This window comes from Tarenaya hassleriana, unplaced genomic scaffold (assembly GCF_000463585.1).
Source record: "Tarenaya hassleriana unplaced genomic scaffold, ASM46358v1 Cleome142, whole genome shotgun sequence".
Taxonomy (NCBI): Eukaryota; Viridiplantae; Streptophyta; class Magnoliopsida; order Brassicales; family Cleomaceae; genus Tarenaya; species Tarenaya hassleriana.
Window position 1 is genome coordinate 33,059 of NW_010964817.1, and position 8,323 is coordinate 41,381.

Here is an 8,323-nt window from a genome sequence, read left to right on the forward strand (position 1 = left end):
AGTAGAATTCTGATCTTCACGGTTTTGCTCATAACTTTATGTTCCGATGTCAGATTTACGCGATTTTGGTCTCTACGGGAAGCTCTTGAAGTACTCTTTCCAATGTTTAAGGGACACAAGGCATAATGAGAAGTGGCTCTAAGGGTTTTCTAGCCATATCGAGTTCTCGCAGGATTTGGACCTCTGTAGAGAATGTTATTGATGTCGCAACATGAGTACCTCATCCGGACTTCTCCTTTAACGCTCCAAATAGCTCCTTTTCGAGTCCATTCATCTTCGAAACCTGTAACTCTGCAAAACTAAAGCATAACCAAGTTTTGTGTCCTAACACGCCTAGAATGTCTATGAATGCATGTGATTATCCCGTAAAACTTAGACCAACTCTCATAAAAATATAGAGAAAAATAGGAGTTATCACTCTACTAATGGGCGGTAATAGCTTGAGATTACATGAGGCATAGGTGACTTGAATACAGGATACCTTAACTGAATTCAAGTCAATTCAATCAAGTTTTCCCGATCAACTCGGTTGAACTACTTTTAGTTCTATTGAGTCGTCTGTGTACACACAAGGACAAGCATCTATGAATAACACAATGCAAGGAATGGTTACCGAGCAAAGTGATTTAAAGAAACAAATCCAAGGAAAAGAGTCCCATGTAAAGCTTCTCGATAACCAGGTAGCTCAACTCGCAGCTAAGCCTAGCAGAACGCAGGGCACTTTACCTGGGAAACCCGAACCCAATCCTCGTGAGCAATGTAATGTCGTATACGTGGAGGAGAGGAAACTTACGGATCTAGGAGGATCATTGCCGAACAAAGAAGAGCTTATCTAGAGAGGCAAAGGAACCCGATAGTAGAGGAACTAGAGGACATACGTTCCTCCGCCTTCACGACCACCTCCTATACCATTTCCGCAACGATTACAGGGTACTCCGCAAGTAGATGGCGAACTCACGAAGTTTGCAGATATGTGGGAGAAGATGGAAATCGCTCAGCCTTTACAAGAGGTTATAGCGCAAACTCCGTCTTATGAGAAATTTCTTAAAGATACACTCGTTAAGAAGGAGAAATTAGATGGAGAACCTGTGATCCTGACCGCTGAATGCAGTGCTGTACTGCAACAGGACTTACCAGCCAAGATGGCAGACCCAGGAAGTTTCTCCATACCCTGCCAACTAGGCAGCGTCTCCATTCCTAGCGCACTATGCGACTTGGGAGCGAGTGTAAGTCTACTACCTAAGACCACATATGACAAGCTGATGTGGGTGAGCTGAAACCCACCAAGATGATCCTGCAGCTAGCAGACAAGTCAGTACAAGCCCCTCTAGGGACTTTAGAGGATGTACCGCTTAAGGTTGGAGACGTCTACGTGCCAATCAATTTTGTGGTTATTGATATGGACAACAGAAATGATGAATCAATCATCTTACGACGTCAATTCCTCAACACTGTTGATGTCGTGATTCATGTCCGGAAGGGATGCATAGAAATGCATATAGATGATACGGACATCGAATTCAAGCTGGAACAAAAACCAGAACGGAGTAATGAGGAAAATGAGCAACTATTGTTTATTCCAGAAAAGCCGCCAGGTTCACCGAAAAAACAAACCCCGCGACCAAAGGATAAAGGCAAGGGGATTGCCCATGACAGAGACATCTACAACCTACCGGTAACTAAATCTGTAAACTCCGAGGTAGAGAATGGGATTAAAGTCAAATCCGAATTCCTGATCAAAAAGCCTGAAGAAAAACCTGATGGAAGAATTCCACAGAAGCAAAGCAAAAATCTGAGTATCCCTGAAGCCAGAATAGGAACCAAAGTGAAACCGCCAGATCCAGTTCCTGAATCTGCGAGCGGAAATGACTGCAAGCTGAAGCAGACTATGTGCACTAGTTCAGTGTACATACCCCCGGGACGACGAGGAGTAAACCAACTCCGTCCAATGCGACCACCAGATCACTGAAACTAAGAGGGTCAAGCTGATAACCTTAAATTAGTGCTTCACGGGAGGCAACCCATGCAATTGCATTGCATTAGCACGTTTAATTTCATGCATCACGAACATACATTGCTAGAAAAAGGATAACAGTGATTGGGAAGGAGAAAAACGAGAAAAATCGGATTTTCAGGCGATTTTTGGGAAATCTCGATGTTCGGAAACCTCAATATCGAGGTTTCAAAACGTCTAGATTTGAGTCGGATCTAAAATTGGGAATTTTAGGAAATCTTGACCTTCAGAAACATCGATATCGATGTTCCATAACGTCGAGATTTGATCTGAAATTGAAATTGAGAATTTTTAGAAATCTCGAGGTTCGATATTGAGGTGGAACGGAATCCGAAGCGTCGAGTTCGATATCGATGTTTACAAACCTCGGTATCGACCTTTTAAAGGTCGAGATCTGGAACATGCTAATCTGTCAGATCTCGATGTTTAAAAACATCGATATCGATGTTTTTAACATCGATATTCTCGGTTATATATACCGAAATCTCAACCTTTCCTCATTCATTCACAACAAACCTCCACATTCTCCTCTCAAGCTCGAGATTTCATCCCCCACACATCCAACCGACCTAAAAACACCAAATTTACCCAAATAGCCATGGAGAAAACAACATCAGACCCGCCAGCTGGCTGCGTGGTTACCATCGGGCCATTCACGCCCATATCTACAGAGAATGTTGAAGAGCCTATAGGAGAGATCCGCACACGGCGGGCTCATAACCAGGATGCGCGCCTCCACCACATCAAATTGCGAGGGATCAAACCTGCCCGGTTCCTCGATCGTCCAACGCTGGTAGAGCTTGGCATTCATGACCAAGTTCAGGTGCTAGTCCAATGCTTGGGTTGGGCGCGATTGTTCGACACGAATGAGAAAACCTACAACAAACTCACGTTTGAGTTTCTCTCCTTGTGCCACGGGTCCTTTCCCTCCTCGGGAGCAGTGGAGGGAGCATACCTAGGATTCCGTCTGCGGGGACGGGACTACCGGATCAACATGTCGCAACTGGCCGACATCTTAGGAATACCCGAGGGCACCTCCAGCAAGAAGCCGAAGCTATCACCAGCCATGCTAAACGAGACGTGGCTAGCTCTTACGGGGTCCCACTGGACGGGAAGAGACAAAGGCTCGGCGATCAGGCACCCCGCCGTACGGGTCCTGTACATGTTCATCACGAGCTATAATCCTAGGCCGTGATGCGCAAGGTACATGTTCATCACGAGCTGTAATCCTAGGCCGGAGATAGGGTTTCTACGGCTCGCACTAGCCGACCTCTTCGGAGGAGATGATGCAAGGATGAGCGAGGTAGACTTGGCCTCGCAGGTAGCCCGTCATATCATTTGGACGGGAGGTGTCCCACTAAAGACTTCGCCTGTCACGGGCGGGATTGTGATGATGATAGCTCGGAGAGTGGGGATCAACGTCGGGCAGTACGACAAGGACGTTTGCAAGGGGCGGTCCAACCTTACACTAGGTAGTTTCCGGCAACGGAACTACATATCCATAGGGCCCTCAGGAGAGAAGGAGTGGGCCTATACGGATGATGACGGACGGCTGCAGAAAGCTGTCATGCCCAACCCTAGCCTTCCTCCGCTGACAAGAGAGGGACTCCTCTTCAGGTTGACTCAAGGACAGCGGTTCGGGTACGCATCCCCTTCCTCTAGCTTTTTTCGCACAGATATGGGATTAGGAGGAAGGGATGAGGAGGAAGCAGAGGGCTCCCAAGCTCACTCCTGTCCAGGTGACGAGGGTGTCAGAGCATCTCCAGCTCAGGACCCTCTCCCAGGCAGCAGACCCCACCAGCCCCTCAGTATCCCTTCAGCGTTGGTTTCAACACGCCCGATATCATGATGCCCGAATTCAGTATCGAGGGATTTCTTGGAGCTGACTATCACGCATCCACCAGCGCACCCCGTCAGAGCTCACCACCGCCACCGATCCACGACCCGTCACCTCAGGACTCAGAGCCACAGGGACCGGTACGGTAGGAGCTTAGATCATACCCCGACGCGTACTTTAATGAGATGCGGTTGTGGAGGGGAGAGATCGAGCAGCGGGTCTAACGGATTGAGGACTATACTCGAGAGTCAGTAGAACGCCTCCGCGACGTAGATGACCGCACCCTACGCTAGGGCGAGGCTGCGGAGATGGAGAGACGGGCGGCGACCCGAGTGCGTAGGCAGCAGGCCCAGGTGAGCCACTTCTACTCTACGATGTTGGGCCAGCTTCACCATCACGCTGGCCAGGTCTTCCCGATGTAGCCAGTCTACCTGCCGCCACACTATCCTTACCCGGGGTACTCATATCCGACCGGATATGCCCTGACAGGTCCATCCGGTGCTCCCGCATATGCCCACATCCAGCCGGAGCCGATTGTCATTTCGGACGACGAGGACTCCGAGTAGTTTTTGTTTTTCTCTTCTATTTGTTTCTTATGTCGGACTGTATGCATTTCTATTTCCAATGTATATTTTGGACCTCTTTTGTTATATGCTATACTTTATCCTCGTGAGTGTGTATGGATTTTTATCTGTCTTATTTGATTACTATGCACTTTGAGGTATTCTTGTGTTAAACAGAGAACATATAGCAAATATGAACAAGCACAAAAACAGAAAAAGATGCAAAGTACAAGGAAAACCATGCACTAACACAGGAAGGAGAGACTAAAGACCATAGTAGAATAGACTTGATTCCGTTCACGGGTAGCTAAAACTAGATGAGAATCTTGCTTTTGACATTCATGTGGAATCGACCCTTCATTTTCCTTCTCCTCTTTTTAGACCGTTTTCTTTAGAGTTTTGCTCGAGGACGAGCAAAAGTCTAAGTCTGGGGGAGTTGATGACATCGGTTTCTGACGATATTTTCCTATGGTTTTAATTGCATTTCACCCCTCTTTTCCATACAAATCTAAAATTTAGGCCACATTTTGCGCATAAATACCGTTTTCTTCGCTCTTTGATGTGATTTCAGGAATATTTGCGTATTTGGACAAAAACGGAGCTAAAACGGTTAGCTCCGTTTTTGGAGCTTATTTGGACCAAATGGACAGTCACGGACGAGTTAGGAAGGTCACGGACTTATCGCGGGCAAGAAACGGACTTCGGAGCGAAAAAGGAGAATATCGAGGTTAGGAACGTCGATATCGACCTTTCATAACATCGATATCGACATTTCCAAACCTCGATATCGACGTTTCCAGCCATCTCGAGATCAGATTTTCAGATTTCCAGATCTAGACATTCCGAACATCGATATCGATGTTCCATACCTCGAGATCTAAGCAGTCCAGATATCGACCTTTTACAACGTCGATATCCACCTTTCCAAACCTCGAGATCTAGGAATCTTGGAGGAATATCGACGTTAGAAAACATCGATATCGATGTTTTACACGTCGATATTTCGAAATCTCTATAAAAAGACTGTACGGAAACTGAGATGGAGTTCGACTTTGGATACATTTTTCGGAGACACTTTGTAATTTTTGACTTTTCAACACTTTGGGGGACGATTTGGAGTGGATTTGGCTACATTTCTTTGTTCAAGGATTGAATTATACAAACTATAAGTCTTCTATTCCCTTTGTCTATTGAAATGTTGATTGAATTCATGTCTATTTCGTTTTTCTCATTGATGTGTGAGTAGTTCATTTGTTGTAGGCTAGGGAATCTAGCCATGTTACGGAATTATCAATATGCTTAACCGGTTGAATACATGTCTAAGTTAGATTTGGTTTTATGAATTAAACGTAATGCTTTCTTAGGATTAATCACCCTATAGAATTGAATTTGGATTAGTTAATTGCAAAGGAATTTGGAATAATTAATACCGGAATTCGTTCATAAGATAGGTTCAATTATTAATTCCGAACGCATAGGTTGGACTTGATAAGGAATTCTTAATTCGACCTAGGAACTGTGATAGCGGGCGTTAATGCTTCTAACGTAGACCTAAAGATGCGGAAGCTGATAGGAAAGCATTAGTTAGAGAGCGATAAATCCCTGACCGGACACGTTCTAGAATAGAAGCTAGAGTTTGCCGAATCGACCTTAGACTGCAACTCCACCATATCTATCTAGATAATCCATAGCATCGGTGAACTCCCCGAACCTACAGTGCTTTTAATTATAGTTTTTTCCCACCAACCAACAACTCTTGCGCTCTGTTCTTGCCAGGATCAATACCGACATCATCACCTCTCGGTCCCTGAGTTCGACCCTGGTACTACATCGAATCCGTGCCCTTGCGGAATCGGTTTAGTCTAGGTTTTATTACTTGACTCAAACCCATTCACCTAGATTGGCACGATCACCTGGCAATGAACACGTTTTTCTCTGTCGGAATGTAGAAGTAGTAACCCTTAGTTTCCTTAGGGTAGCTTACAAATAAACACTTATCAAATTTGGAGGATAACTTATCAGTCATCTGACGCTTCACGTAAGCGTCGCAACCCCAAATTCTGACAATCGACAACGCGGGACGCTTTCCCATCCATATCTCATATGGCATTGTTTCAGCCGATTTCGTTGGACTCCTGTTCAGCAGGTACGCAATGGTCTCTAAAGCATAGCCCCAAAAGAACTTTGGAAGATCTGTCTGACTCATCATCGACCGAACCATGTCTAACAGTGTTCGGTTCCTCCGTTCAGACACGCCGTTCCATTGTGGCGTTCCATGAGGAGTTAATTGTGATACAATACCACAATCAACCAGATCATCAGAGAACTCTTGGCTCATATGCTCACCACCACGATCAGATCGAAGTGTCTTGATCGTTTTGCCAAGCTGGTTCTGTACTTCGTTTCTGAAAGCCTTGAACATTTCAAGCGTTTCAGACTTATGTCTCATCAAATAAACATAACCGTATCGACTGAAATCATCAGTGAACGTAACGAAATACAGATAACCTCCTCTAGCTGGACAACTCATTGGTCCGCATAAATCACTATGTATGAGAGCCAATAACTCTGTCGCTCTCTGTCCTTTCCTCTTGAAAAGATGCTTCGTCATCTTGCCCATCAAACAAGACTCGCAAGACTCAAGAGACTCAAAGTCAAATGAGTCTAGAAGACCTTCATGATGAAGCTTCTGAATGCGCTTCTCGTTTATATGGCCTAGACGACAATGCCAGAGGTCGAGTTTAAGTCATTCGGCTTAAACCGTTTAGCACTCACGTTATAGATGGATGATATCGAGTTCGAAGGCTGATCATTCAAGACGTATAAACCATTTACAAGATAACCATTACCATAGTAAATACTGCCTCAATAAATCATCAAACTCGAGTTCTCAATCACAAATCGAAAACCATCCAAATCCAGACATGAAATAGAAATGATGTTTCTGCTAATCGCAGACACATAGTAACAATTACTTAATTCTAAAACAAGTCCAGAAGGAAGATGCAAATCATAAACGCCAACACACAATGTAGCAACTCTTGCTCCATTTCCGACGCGCAGATCTGCTTCTCCCTTTGCTAGCATCCTACTTCTTCTTAGTCCCTGCACATTTTCACAAATGTATGAGGCACTTCCGGTATCCAATACCTACGAAGATGTAGTACAGATGTTAGCTTCTATAACATGAATACCTGAGGCAGAAGCTTCATCAAGCTTCTTATCTTTCAGATCCTCTAAGTAAAGATGAAATTACGCTTCCAGTGTCCAGACACTCCGCAGTAATGACTGTCACCCTTATCGGGCTTAGGTTTAGGCGTAGGGGCAACTTTTGCCTTCTTCGCCACCTTCTTTTTCGTTTTACCCCGCCGCTTCTTGCTGGAGTTTTTCTCAACAGCAATCACAGTCTTAGGGATAACGATATCCTTCTCAGCTGATTTCACCACCCCATGCAGCTCGGCTAAGCTCTTAGTCATCCTGTGGTACTGCATCACGAACTTATTATAGTCCTCGGGCAATGACATCAGGATCAGGTCCACGGCCAAGTCACCATCGAGCTTCATTCCCATATGCTCAAGCTCCTCAATATGAGCTCTCATGTTGAGGACATGGGTGTTGACAGAGCTGCCTCTCGGCATCTTCACCAGAGCTTTCAGCGTCTTGAAGTTTTCAGTACGCGCTAGCTCCTGAAATATGGTCTTGAGCTGTTCGATCATATCAAACACGCTATTCCCCTCAAACTGCTTCTGCAGATTCAGGGCCATGCTTCCCAACATGAGACGATCTCGATGTCGTCAGTCTGAAGCTTCAACCAAGCATCCTTGATGGCTCTCGTGGCATTGGCTGGAGGCTCTGGGGGTAGAGCCCCTTCCAGGACGTAAGACTTCTTTTCGTGCTTGAGAACAATTT